A 14,861-nucleotide genomic window follows, 5' to 3' on the forward strand; every position below is an offset into this window, starting at 1 on the left:
CAATATTAGACTTGCATTAAGTGTGAATTTTGATTTAATTAGAATTAAACATCTAGTTAATAACTGTGAGGAAGCCATAATTAACTGTACATTAATTATGAATGACTAAATGGCATGCAAAATTTAAATGGAATTATTCTGTGCCATGAAACACAAATCTTCTGTGTGGTTGTGTGTCTGTGTCACTAAGAAAATCATAGGGTTGGTTTTTTTTGTTACTCTTTATAATGCTTAAGTGCGTTGGGTGAAAACAAGGTTAAAGTGGTATGAGTCTGTTTAGCAGCTAGTCTTTTTCGCTGTTACAGGAAATTGTGCAAAAGACAGCGTGTGAATCAGAGCTCTGTATTTCTTAAAACAGTTCTCACATGTGTTCATCGTCATATGTGCAGTAAACATGTCCAAGGTCATGTGCATGATAGAAATTGTTTCACCAAATTGTCTTGGAGCTCAGAGATTTTAGAGCACAGTGTCAATTGGCACACGTTAAACCCAGCAGCATCTTATTCTTAACAATGTTGCACACAATAAAAATCAGTCCACACCACCGCGACCCCCTAAATGAATAAATATACTGTTCAAAACTTCATTGTACATAAATATATAAGTTTATTATGCACTGTATAGTTATGTAGCGTTTCGTTTCTCCTGTGCTCTCAAATATAATTCTAAGATATTGGACTTTATATGTAGTAGTTTTTTCTAAATTTAACAGATGTCACTTTTTTGTTGTTTCAAACTGTCCAGCAACCGTTCTCGCTTTGGGTTTACATTCTGCGTAGTTTGACATCAGTAATATATCACTTAGCGGGAAGTTGGGCCTCTTTTAATTCTGTGCTGTTCAGAGCTCAATGGTGGCTTAAAGAGGTTCCCCTTTTCCATCCTGTTGTCTGGGACTGGTTCATCAAGAGTCCAGCCAGATCCATATCACATCACAGCCCTCCTCACAGTGCTTCCCTTTTTTCTGCTTCTTTTTCCCGAAGTCTTGTTATTTAGCTACTCTTAATTACATTCAAGGTGTCCGGAAAATCTGCAAAGCTTTAGATTCATCATGTGGACAGCTTTTGCAGGTGCACAGAAAACACAGAAGACATCAAGCTCATAGCAGTTTGAACCCTAGTTTGGCATTGCTACCTCCATTGTCACTTTTAAGCTATTCACTCTAGTATAGTGTTCTTTACAGAGCACTAATGAACACACTGGTTTCATTTAGCTTCAGTTAAGATAGGTTAACCAATGGATGTATGGCTGGACAGACAACTCAGTAGAGGTAGGTCTCTCTGGAGCCATTCGGTGTAAAGAAAACGGTGACTGTGATGAAAATGAAGTGGACCTTTGAAACCACAGAGCTGTAGTATGGGCAACGCATGAACTTTGGTTTCACACCATAAACACATTAACAAGCCTCTTTTGCTTTTGACATAAGTATGACTATCGTTAAAAGAAGCTACTTGTTTTAGTAATTTGCTGGATTGTGGGTAGTACTGAAGGTTTTGTAATTAGGAATTTTTGTCAGTAAATAGAGTGCAACATCATGCAACAGCAAGTGCTGGCTGCAATAAGTAAGTCTTTTGTTTGTGAAATGGACTCGATCCAGTTGCTGTCGTTTCTTGTTATCCTTGTCATAAAAATTTCTTTTGTTTCAGGAAAGCGGAAAGGAGAATCTTCATTCTTCTCGTAATCCCCACTGTGTTCTTCTCTGGCAGCATCTTTGTTAACGATTTGCACAGCACTGTGTAAGATTTTGAAACCTGCTTGAGTTGAAAAATCGATGTTAAAAAGCTAAACGACGGCATTATACTGAACCAGCAGTACTGCTGGAGTGCAGGGTGCCAACAGCCATACAGCCCGGCGACTCCAGGTTCAGGCTCACTGTCTTCTCGTTATCCTCCCGAGCTGTCGGCTCTAGGCTCAGGCTTGCTTCCATTTCATTTGAATTCAATGTGTGCACTCTGTTATAGAACACAGGGGACACCATCACTTTAACAGGTCAAGCGTATTCAGATGAGAACAAATATTGCTTATTTGATTTCCTTAAAATCAGGAAATTACAAAAGTGCTCTCCAGAGAAATCTCGTTCCGCTTAGTTTAGAGACCGGACAGAGGCATATGGTGAAGATGTGAGCGGGCGGCTGCCTCACTTCCCTTCCTGTTTGCGAGCAACAGTCAAAACTGTCAGTGTGCCGACATGTACGTTTTCCTTGCAATTTTAAACAAAGTGACCCTAATTGAAGAGGTCTTCAGCCCTGATGTGAGTAGGCCTGTGGATGATGGATTGAAAGGTGGCAAAGCGCAACAGCCCTTGATAATATTATTTCTCCTACAATTGCTGCCTTTCGCATCTTTTGACATCCGTCCAACAACCACTGGTGGTTGTTTGTGTTTTATTTCTCTGCTGACAGTCATAGGCTTTCATTCTTCTCCAGAACTTGTGAGAAGGAGGGACAGAGCGCCTTCATATGACTCTCATAGTAGCTCCATCACTATAATGAGCAGAAATTTGATTAGGATGTAAAACAAGAGCAGCCATAGAAATGGATAGAATCGGACCAGCGACCAGCACATGGATTTATGATCCAGTTCTCCCCGTATCAAAGAACACAGTTTGTTTCTTTTGGGTTCTCTTCTGTAGACTCGTGATTGTTGAGGCTTTGGCAGCAGCACATGAGCAAAGAACATGATTACAGGCAGATCTTATAAAACATTGGCAAGCTGGTGACTCCAGGATTTGATTTCATCCATAAAGCCCTGTGCTGTGTTTTTGGCGCATGAAGCTAATTGTCCGTGACTGTGCTCTCTACACCGGGACGTATGGGATTTGGCGGCATTTTTATTAGAACTAACAGGTAGGATTTGCTATTCATTTAGACCGACTTGAATTCGATTAACACAACAGAATTACCAGCGTACTGCACAGAGGGATAGATTCCATTTCCAAAGGTGCCTTTGATGTCCGGCTGCCAAATTCCAGTAATATTTCTTTCACATGGCAGTTAACACTAGCAGGTTTTCAGACATCTGAGATCATTTAGGGAATAATGGTAGGAAATTAATGTGAACTGTTTTAGTCTATTAGACATTTATCAGTGCATCCCTATGTGGAGATGTGCTTCCATAATGCAGTCTGCCAAGACTGCCCTGTCCTACTTTTTACTCTGAAAAAAAAAAAATTTGCATTTTTGTAAAATTGGAATTGCCATGAGGGGTGCGGTGGCGCAGTGGGTTGAACCACAGTCCTGCTCTCCGGTGGGTCTGGGGTTCGAGTCCTGCTTGGGGTGCCTTGCGATGGACTGGCGTCCCATCCTGGGTGTGTCCCCTCCCTCTCCGGCCTTACGCCCTGTGTTACCGGGTAGGCTCCGGTTCCCTGTGACCCCGTATGGGACAAGCGGTTCTGAAAATGTGTGTGTGTGTGTGTGTGTGTGTGTGTGTGTGTGTGGAATTGCCATGTGTGTACTGAGAAGCTACAGAAGAGGTATTTTCACAGTGTTACAATATTAGCTCTCAGTGGGCTACAAACACAACAGATCGAAATGTCGGTTGTGCACTTAGTTTAGTGTACCAGGAGAAGGTAAGAAGGTAACTGTCATAGTCATCAGTGTAAATGGCAATGACAGTGTTTGCTTAGAGCAGAATTTTGGGCCAAGAATGACGAGTTTCCAGGCGTTTCTCACATGATGGCATCCAAAAACAACGTTACAAGTGAACTGTGAAAGAACCCTGTTATGAAGCAGCCATTAGGGTGTAAGGTTTCATCACCAAGTCCCACTTATAAAGGACTGAGTCAGTAGCACCGGCTAGCGCTTTATGGTTAAAATTAGGAACAAAAAGATCCTTTTTTTTATGACCTGTTACAGATGTTTCTGTAAGAGTGTGTTCATTCAGGGATTAACAGAGGCCACTAAAACAAAAATGCCCTTTCATTTGGAATTAACGCGGCGTTTCCTTTGTTAACGTCCCCACTGACGAAGGCTGCCTCGCATTATATAGACGCTCTGCCTTTTTATTGCCTGAGAGCTCAAAAGAGGCCACTTGAATAGAGATTGGGGAGCTCCTTCTTCCTTGACGTGAAATCTGAATGGTTAATGTATCTGAGATGTGCGCAGCACTTGCCCTCAGGCAATTAAACATGGAAACATACTTCCCTCAGTTGCTTCGCCACTTATATGGTAAATGTTGTGTCTCACTAGAACTGTATGAGTAACACAATGACAGCCTGACTGGTTAGTGTTAAAAGATTGTATTTTGGGCTCTTCTAAAGGTGGAATATAGTGTTTACAGGCTTGAGTGCGTGTGCGCCAGGCCGGGGCTCAGCCTGATTGCACCGGAGTGCCCTGTCAGCCTGTGATTTGTCATGTGCTTTATCATCTTTGTCACTCGGCGCGGCGTTGTCATAGGTAACATATCGCCCCCTTCTCCGCTTTGTACCCGTTCGGTGTAGAAAATTTGTATTTACTTTGGGAGTGTAATTTGTTCCTCATGGATAATATGACCCTTAGCGGAGCCGGATCATGGGTTAGTTGAAGTGATATTTTCCGGTAATGGTAGTCGTACATCATCGCTGTCAGCTCGGGTTAGGAGGCAAGCACATTACAGCTCCATTTTAGCACTGCAGGCATCTGGGATTATTTGCCATAACCAAGTATGACATGACCGCTCTGCAGAGTACATTAAAATTTTACTAGCTTCTCCGGCAAGTTCTGTGGCTGCAGCCGGGACTTTGGACTGCCACGGTGATGGATACGTTCTGTCACTCATATTCCTCGCCAAGGTTACCTGGTGTCGAGGACCTGCAGTGGTCTTTTTTTATCCAAGTATGTGAAGAAACCCTTGAGGTAGCTGACCACTTCAAGTACTCTGCTCATTGACACCTGAGTTCACAGGAAAACACTTTTATTTTCTTTTACAAGGGCTCTAGAATGCGTTACCATGGGTACTGGGAATAAAAGCATTTCACTTATACACTTCCCTCACAGTCAGCTGCTCTAAAATCTGCAGATCTTACCATGTTCACGATAGTGAAGTGACACTCTCCTCTGTTGTTGCTTATTGTCATGGAGATTTATCGAGCTACCATGACAGTGAGTGTCACTCACAAGCAGCACATGGCTACTGTCCTGGGCCAGGCTCCAGTCGGAGACACGGAGCATCTGCTGACAAACCGTCACCATCCTGTTCCACAATCCGCGGCATCCTGAAGGTGCGACAACAGGCAGTGCTCATTAGCGAAGCCCAGCTGAGATGAATTCGACGACCCCTTCGGATCTGCCAGATTGCAGTGACATGGTGGGGGCCACGCAAATGGATGCTGTTTCACTGGGCAGGGCTGGTCCTCCGTTACACACTGCAATGCTACAGGGTTGCTGGGCAGATATGAGTCACTGAGCTGTAGGTGGGCACACCACTGGCTTTTGGGCGTCTTTCGCTTTCAACTGATCCTCACGTAATTAATTGTAACTTCTGTAAGTGACAGACATGTTGTTTGGCTTTCTCTGTCCCCAGGGTGATATTCTAAATGAGTTAATAAAGTACTGGCTATAAAATGAAATGTAATTGGGCTGAGGGGAGCGCTATGTATTTAAACATTTTACAGTTGTATTTTGTATTAATATAGTAGCATTTGATCAATTTACTATTTATTATTGTACAGACACTGCTACATTCTCTCATTAACGGGTAGTAGTAAGTTCATTCCTGTGGCTGAGTAGCTGTAGGAATATTGGCATGCACTACAAACCTGCTTTTCAATATTACTGGACTCTTTATGAGTTTGTTGCACAGGACATGTTCTGGCACAGGGGGCAGTCAGAATGGTCGCAAAAAGTCTGGCACATGTCACTCTTGAGGCGTAGTCCTGGGGTCACAGTGTCACATCCCACATCGAGTGACTCAGTCCACTGTCTCTGACCCCCTCTCCACCCCATCAACGCCAGCACTGGAAGTGACGAGTGCCTTGTGAGTGTGTGTCCAACTGTAGGAGGCTACTATCATGATATAAACATGTCCGTGCTGTGCAGTACAATCTGGGAGGCTAAGACGTCCTCATTGGGAGTTTCATAAAGGACCCCCTCCAGAGGGAGTTCCAAGGTACCCTAGCCATCATCCTTGTGCCACGACATGACCCAGCCTGCCTGCCTTTGAGTGAACACACTGAAGGACGGTAGTGACAGGCAGGAACTCCTCTGTGCCCAGTGCAACACTTCTGCTTAAATTGAAATGATTTTTTCTGTCTAGTACAATTTAACCTGCCCACTGCACCGCACTTCTGTATTACCTCTCTGTCAGCAGTGTCATAGGAAATGATAAGGCTCTTGGAAAGTGAGGCTTCTATTACAGCCTTTGCAGTCTGTTCCACTTCACTGTTTTTTGTTTTTTTTTTTTTTTTGGTGTGTGTGTCATTGCCAAGACACAGTAGACTGGCTGCTCTTTTTCCTTTTTCCCTTCGCTCGGCCGTGTTTACTGTCTCTCAAAGTGGCTTCGCTGTGCAGCTTCACTCTCGTCACCTGTTTCCATGAATCAGAAAACAGCAGTGATCACCATCCACATTTGTAATGTTTTATGCATTTGGACGCAGACTTTGCTTTAACAGCCTTAGTGCCGTTGCAGGTGAGGCTGTATTGTCCATTTAAATTGGGGGTTTTGCACAGGAAGACAATGTGTACTGACGATCTGTGCTGTATTGCTGAAAATTTTTGTGTAATCTCTTGCACTGGTTTGTTGTGCACTTTTGTCATCATATTTTCGCTTAAATTTTATGCAAATCCAGTCGGTTACTTGAATGGTTGCCGTGTTCAGGTGCCCTGAAGTGAAATTATATATCCAAGTATGACTAACACAGAGAGCTGCACTTGAGAAACAATTTACATAGCAATGTTAGCGTGAACTCCTCGGGAAAAGTTAACCTTCTGATTTTCGATGACTTTTTTCCACCCTAGAACAAGAGTCCTTGACTTCACCATTAATTTGGGTTTGATGAAAAAGTGATGGTGCGCATGTTTCCGCAGGCCAAGGTTACAAAGTCCTTGAAATGAAATAAAAGGAATAAAACATTGCAGTCAGTGGGTTCCAGTTCTCAGTGAGGGAGACAGCACACAGGGAAATAATTTAATAAGTGCAAAGTTTAAAAATATACTTTTCAATGCGAAGAGATCCTGTGATCTGGAAAAGCTAGCAGCTCATTATGTTCATTAGTCCTGCCACCAACGAAAGAGCTTTAGAGCTCAAATCTCATTACTCAAAACAAGGAGTCACTGGCCTTGCCTCCGCTGTGTGTTGCTAAGTTTAGAAGAGGAGCCCTGCCTCATAAAGAGCACTTATTACTACAGCCTTGACAGCTGATGACTTTGTTAGTCGTGCTTAATTGGTGAGGCCATTGCTTGCCATAAATAAATGGCTTCTTCCTGTTTGTTACTGCAGAACTAGATTCAGGGATGTCTTCAGACTCTAAGATACCCCACTTGTGTTTATTTAGAAGAGGACAATGTTGTTGTAGTGCTTTGCTTCACTAATGCGTCTGGCAACCCTTACGACCAGTTGTCTGGGGGAAATGGGATGCTGTGCAATTTTCTGTGGGTGTAGGAGTCTTGAAGTGTTCTGTCATCTTCATGTATTGATGGACAATTCAGAACAGGTTACACACATGTAACTGTGCACGTCGTCATCCAGCTGACTGCCTGGTCCTCATGTATTCAGTATTGATTAATAATCTTAGAAAAGACTTGTACTCTCAAGACAGCAAGTTATGAAGTGACAAAAGAATGTTCTACAGTGTTTATTTTTTTATAAAGCTAATAAGCTTGAGATTGCTGATGTGTTTTGAGGACGTTAAAAAATGCCCCCTGTAACCTGCAGTGAATGTTAATATTTACGCTCTAGTCGCATTTTCAGAATTCTTATTTAGTTATCTATGCATAAATTCAATGTACTACAACTTCATTTAAGCTCCTGGTTCTTCTTATCGGCAAGGTTTTTCATATTTGCCTGTTTTTCCAGGTGAGTATGGTGCGTTCAGTGTTGTAGTCACCTGCTCCATTGCCTGTAGGTACCTGTAATTTTCTTCTTTTAATGCACAAAAGATGACACTCCCATAGCAGGGAGGCTGGACTTCTGGGTGCCCTGAGGTGAACAGTTAGTGACCGGAGTGCTGCCAGATGCTCGGAGCCATGGCAACGGTAACCCAGCGCTGTCACGGTGGTACCGAAGGACGGTAATGACTCCATGTGGTTTAGAGCCCACACGCATGTACACGTGATTCCACAGTGAGGCCAGAGCACTCGTTAGCAACCGTAATGAGGGCCTTTCCACCGTCACCAACGGGTATGGCCCAGGCTTGCCACACTGTTCAGATTGATCCCAAGTGATTTATTGACTAAACACATACACACTCATACAGGAAAAAAATAATGAACAGATAATTGTCTGAATAAGACACAGGAAATATAATGTAGTTCTTGAGTTTGATACATTCTTATTTCTTTTGTCTTTAAATTGTTGGGGTTCAGTTTGCTGTTTTTTCACATTTCACAAGCACAGGAACATAGTTATACACATTTAGCATATTCTCTGTATTGTACATACATTGCACAGACTTATATGGCTGGAATGTGTGTGTTTTTTCTCTAAACCTTGAGGGCACCTTAGAAAAAGTGCCTTAAAAAAACTTCCATGGGGGATCATAAAATAGTTGTGCGGACATAGAAACGGATGAAAAGATTTTTTAAAGCATTGTCAGCAAAAAAGGAACTAGAACTGCAAAAACTTGTCTTTCAGACACATTTATATGAGTCTCAATTTAATTGGTGTGGAATTGCAAATGAAAACAGGAAAAAGTGTGTATGTATTTTTTTTTCCTTTAAATATTGTTAGAATTTCTAAATCTATAAGTATTGTTAAAATATATATGTGTGTGTCTGTATGTATATGTGTGTGTGCAGTGTAGAAGCTTATTTTGCATTGGCCGGAATGTCTTGTGAAATGAGATGCTCGCTACATGTCTTGAAGACACATTTTTATGTGCTCCCCCTGGTGCTGTAGAGCCCCCAATGCATAAGCAGTAGTGTATGCAATGGTTTGCCAGCATTTCAGCTGCAGTGAGAGCGTGAGTCGAGATTAATGAACACTTCATATAATAAGTTTCATAAAAACGCAACCTAATGAAATAGCCAGGCTCTTGTTATGGTTTCTTCAGAGAACAGATTGCAAGCTAAGGTGGAGAACTCAGTATGGGCAGCTGTGGGCTCTAAATCAGTGTAGTTTCTGCAATGAAGCTGGCCCTGAAATATGACACAAAATTTAAAAAGAGTAGTTTAATCTCATATGTCTCTATGTTTTAATGTCATTTTGTTAGCAACATTTTAGCTTTTTGTGTGGGAAAAAAAAGATTAGCTAGAAATAGCCTAAGAAATGTTCCATCTATGACAGGTCAGTTTGGTCCTGTTGCAGTGTAATTAATTTCAGAAATATGTACATTGATCAGTCCAACTCTTAATAATAATTCAGTGCCTAGTAATTTAATGACTTTTCATACATTATGAATCTCCAATACTTTTGAACTCTTTTTAGGGTCAGTTTTTTGTAGCATCAACAGAAAATGTGATGCCCATGCTCATTAAGACTGTTTTTTTATTGGCAAAGGCTGATTTGGTCTTTGTCCCTTTCATGTGGCTCCAATTATAATATATGATTAATGTAGTTTTGCTCTTTTCACTGTACATCTTTCCATATCTTGTAGAAATTAATAAAATGTTTACCCTACAAGGGGGAGCAACAGGTTTAGCCTGTGCCTGCTCTCGGGTGGGTCTGGGGTCCAAGTCCCGCTTTGGGTGCCTTGTGACGGACTGGCATTTCATCCTGTGTGTGTGTCCCCTCCTGCTCCAGCCTTGCGCCCTGTGTTGCCGGGTTAGACTCCAGCTCGTTGTGACCCTGCTCAGGACAAGCAGTTTCAGTCATTGTGTATGTGTGTGTGTATTTACCTTACATTTACATGACCCTTTTCTCCAAAGCTACTTACAATGCTGGGTAGGCTCCAGTTCCCCGCGACCCCGTATGGGACAAGCGGTTCTGAAAATGTGTGTGTGCTTACAATGCTCAGCTCCCTATAATTATTTACCCATTTATACAGCTGGGTAATTTTACTGGAGCAATTTAGGGTAAGTACCTTGCTCAAGGGTATTTTAGCTGGAGATAGGATTCGATACTGTGACTTTTGAGTCCAAAGGCAGCAGCTCTAACAACTACACTACCAGCTGACCCTGATATATAAATATGTGCTGTCCGTATACTGTATGTGTGTGCGTATATAAGCATGTTAGCTTGATACAGCTAGTACTGTAAGGGGAATTTTGATACGTACATATACTAGTCTGTATGTTTATTGATGTTTACTTTTAGTGCTGTTTGTAATAATGGAGAATTTGTTTTACAGATCTCAGTAGAAAATTATAAGAGATGTATTTCCGTTGAGGAACAGTTATACTGTATTGTAGTGCCCTCTATAATAACAATTATATATCCCCTGCATAAAATATTATAAGTAGGTTATAGAAGCTCTGTAAGGACCTTATGACTTAGAGCTACAAAACACTGTAATGTGTATTTGAAAACACTGAGATGGCATCTAAACCATGAAATAATTGGCCTCAAATGCAAATACTTTACTTTTGGGCCATTTTCTGATATGCCTGGAATAACAAGTGGTGACTCATGCATGTAAGACCATTCTCGATTCACTCCTCCTTGCTACCATGAAGAGTAGCCAAGCATCAGTGGATATCGCCAAACAGAAATGGCTGTGTGAGGATTAGCGATCTTGTCTGTGATTTACAGCCAGCTGCTCCACGTTAGTCTACCTATCAGTTCCTTGTTCTCTCCAGCTCTGCCTTGTTTACTCCCCCCGATTGTCAGAAAAGCACAGCCGTCACTGCAGCCTCCCTGTCCCGCGCGCGCGCGCACACACCACCCAGCCCCCCCGTTCTAAATAACAAAGCCAAAGACGTGCCCTTTGCTAGTGTGATAGCTCATTACCTATGAGCGACCTCCATCTGCACTCATGGCTGCTCTGGGAGCCATTACGATTATGATGGAAATCTCACAAGCCATTACTATGAGGCGGCAGAGGGCCGACTGCAGACAGCCTAATGGACTAATTTGTAATTGGGAGAGGGGAAATGAGTTAGCTAGCTGCGCCTCTGTTTGATGGAGGGTGGAAGTGCGCGTGCCAGCCTTGACAAATGGAATCGGGCTTCCTGTTTGCATGGCACCCCTGCACCCCTGCCCCCCACCCCCACCACCCCCTTCCCACCCAGCAGTCTCAGGCTCCTCTGACTGGGTGTGAAGAGGAGATCCCAGAGAAGGTGCACAGAGAAGTGTTAAGACAAATGTGTGAGAAGAGCTAATAGCAGTAAAATCCAAGGCAAGGCCGCTATTGACTGCGAATTCAGTAATTAAGGGGACGGCATTTTGTGCTCCTCGTGGGCCATTACAGTGTGAGATGGAGGCACATCGCTGCAGTCCGTCGAATCTAATCATGGCTAAATGTTCCACTGAAAGACAGGCAGCACCTTTCGCTGCCTTTTGATGATCTGGGACCACACTGTGACTGGAGGAATGCATCTTTATTTCTCTTCTGGCTTTATTAGATTCCCTATAAAAGACTAACAAGGGGGCCACACACTTGGAACTGGAACGCACCAATAATTCACAAGCGCCTTCTGGCTTGTGTTTTTATTTATCCATTTATCTTTATGTTCCCCCCTCAGTTGAGAATGCCTTGAGGGTAATGCTGCAGTGGATTGTTCCAAGGCTCTGCGTTATTTTCACTGGATCCGTTTATTGTGCTTTCATGGTCGTATTCAAAATGCTGAATTAGGTCAGTTTGAGATGTTATTAATTACATTATGCATGCAAGGTAACTGAACTAAAAAAAAAAAAACATTACACTCCACAGAAGACTCATCTTTTGTCTTACAATTACAGTGATATGCTCACTTGCCTTTTTGCACAGAACAATGATGTAGTCATTAGATTGTTATTTATTTATTTTTTTATTTTATTTATTTATTTATTTATTTTTTGCGGCAATAGGATTTACTGTGAGACACTGTACTGAAAAGACCTACTGTTGTGCTAGAAATACCCCTGAGAACTGAAAGATTTTCTAAAAGAGATGCAAATGTTAATAGGATATGGAAAATACCATAATGACTGAAAATGATGCCGGCTTCTTACTGCATCATTGGTGCTCTTTAGGAACCAAATTGTAAATAATGAGATAAAACAGGAGAGCATGTGCATTCATATGTATATTTCTATGAGATTATTCCTTGCCAATAAAATGTCATGTTAGATCAGAGTGAAAAAGAGAGCCAGCGACACTAATAAGCTAGCTCTTGCACAAGTGATTTATTGATTCATTTGTCTGCTTATTTAGGAACATGAGTTGCATTATTCATAGGGCACTGAGCTGCACCTCTCTGTAGTGTGGACGTTAGTTGGTTAACCCCAGCAAAGGTCAGGGCGCATTATTTTAATGGCAAATCAGAAGGCAGCTTCTACCACTCTTTGGAAACGTAATTCATGATCAGAGTGGCGCTATGTACCGAGAACAGGTGTGGCGCTGACATCGTTATTCAATTACTTTGTTAGTGGCAAATAGGCCATTCCAGTGGAATGCTCACAAGAGCCAAGATAATTATTAGCCCAATACAGAGGAAGTCAGTTTGCTCATTTTATTTGTTTGTTTAGCAGCTCTTCAAAGGTGACGTGACCATAGCATATTCTGCATAATTATGTATATCCCCAGCAGTACTTCCTGATATCGGTGCTTTCAGATAGATGGCAACACTGCTTAGGACACATGAGGGGGCCTTCAATGTGCAACATCCTGTATAAATCGTAGGAAATGCCTTTGTGCAGTTATTGTGTCAGTGATGGATTTCTCATCAGAAATTCTCTCCATGAATAGCAAGGGTCTTTTCTCAGTTATGCAAACAATTGTAGTAGCTGTCCTATTCTTATGCATACACATGTTCAGTCCATTCTTTTTTCTTCTATTTAATCTGATGCACCTAAGAATATTTCTCGAAATTTTATTTCATGATGTACCGTAGAGGGGGCGCAGTGGTACAGTGGGTTGGACCAGGTCCTGCTCTCCGTTGGGTTGGGGGTTCAAGTCCCGCTTGGGGTGCCTTGGGATGGACTGGCGTCCTGTCCTCGGTATGTCCCCTCCCCTTCCAGCCTTACGCCCTGTGTTTCCAGGTTAGGCTTCGGCTCCCCGCGACCCTCGTATGGGACGAGCGGTTCAGATGATGTGTGTGTGTGTGTGTGTGTGTGTGTGTGTGTGATGTACCGTGGTATTTCACTGTGAGGTCACATTTACCACAAAGCAGAATACATTGGATTGAAGGTTAGTCCCTGAATTAGCTAATAATAACAAAAGTCAATAAATGTTTTTTGTGAAAATTATAGCATAAAAAGTAACAAATTGGTTGTTTCTCTGCTGCAGTGGTGACACACACAGAAATGTCTTTTTGTTGACAAGATTTCAACAGGTAGCAGATTTACTTTGGTCTGTGTATGTCAATGGAAAACTGAGTTATTAATATGGTCCAAAATCTTTTGCTGTCAGCCTGATTAGAGGACTCATTTGTAAGCAGCATCATGTACTTTTGTCTTCATAAACATGAGTAGAGTGAAAAAGGTGGTTTCACAGCTTGGCACAGATCTTGCATGTAGATCCCCTTTTGACTTTTGGCCTCCTCACTGACAAGCCCTGCCGTTCACCTCTGTGTGCTCACAAACCTTCTGTGGAAGGAGGGATGAAGTATGTGATCCTCCTCCTCTCTCTCTCCTTCAAGGGTCTCCTGCAGCACATGCACAACAAAACCCAAGCCCTCTCAGGATGTTTCCATCACTCAGCAGTGGTATCTGTATGCTATTGGGATTCCGTCACTGATATACCAGCCTTATCACATGTAGAAGTGCTCACCACGGCTTGATTGCCAATGACAGGGTGGATCACCGATAAAAGCGTCAGCATTAAAGAAAAGCCCGCAATTTTTATTAGTCCTTGTGGTCTTTGCACACATGTCATGACTTTGGAGGGGAAGCTGGTTCACAAGAGCTAAGAGGGAGCCCCATGCAGCTTGCTGTTTCACATGCTCCTCATTTTGACCGTCCCGTAGGCAAGACACAAATTCCTTGTCCTACACATTTTTTCCAACGTAGTGCATGTGATTTGTAATTTTTAAAAAATGTCAAGCTCTTCAGCTGACAAAATAACTGGAAATGGCATCATTAAGAATGTATATTTAACAGAACACAAAGCTGTTCAAAATTGGCAGATTCATCGTCTAAAAACTGCAGTCTTTGAAAAGGATGTTAAGTTTCAGACAAATTGCATTCCAGAAAGCTCTGAAGCATATGTTTAAGAAACAGGGAAAGGGAGGATAAGGTAGAAGCGTGCACACGTCTCATTTACTTCACATCACTTTCAGATGTGACAAGAATGCATTTCCCTTTCAAAACGTCTTGAGATAAACCAGAGTTCACGCTTACCACTGCATTTGGACAGCAGTGCCGATTTTAAGTGCCTTTCAATTGTCTTTCACTTACTCGAGCCGATCTGCTTTGATTAGAAACTCTGTGGAAACCACCTCATGCCCTGCCAAAAACGCATCAGTAATGGGAGCTGTGGCATGTGATGCCAAAGCAAGGAAAGCGTTGGTGCTCCTTATGATATCCCCTTAAATGCTGTCGCACACCATGGTTGCCAGCGGTCACTGCCAGAACCGGTCCTGTTCCAGAGCCCTTTCTGCCAAGCAAGTGAGGAAGTCGTGCAGAAAGTTCCTACGAACTGATCCCTCCCACTG

General features: G+C 42.5%; 1 protein-coding gene across 7 annotated transcripts in view; it reads left to right on the top strand.

Moving 5' to 3' along the window:
- The window catches only part of auts2a (activator of transcription and developmental regulator AUTS2 a), a 299,327-nt gene that overhangs the window by 199,577 nt on the left and 84,889 nt on the right, over positions 1-14,861 (top strand). The gene's annotated exons all lie outside the window — the stretch shown is intronic.

The sequence above is a fragment of the Scleropages formosus genome, chromosome 4, assembly GCF_900964775.1.
Source record: "Scleropages formosus chromosome 4, fSclFor1.1, whole genome shotgun sequence".
Lineage (NCBI taxonomy): Eukaryota > Metazoa > Chordata > Actinopteri > Osteoglossiformes > Osteoglossidae > Scleropages > Scleropages formosus.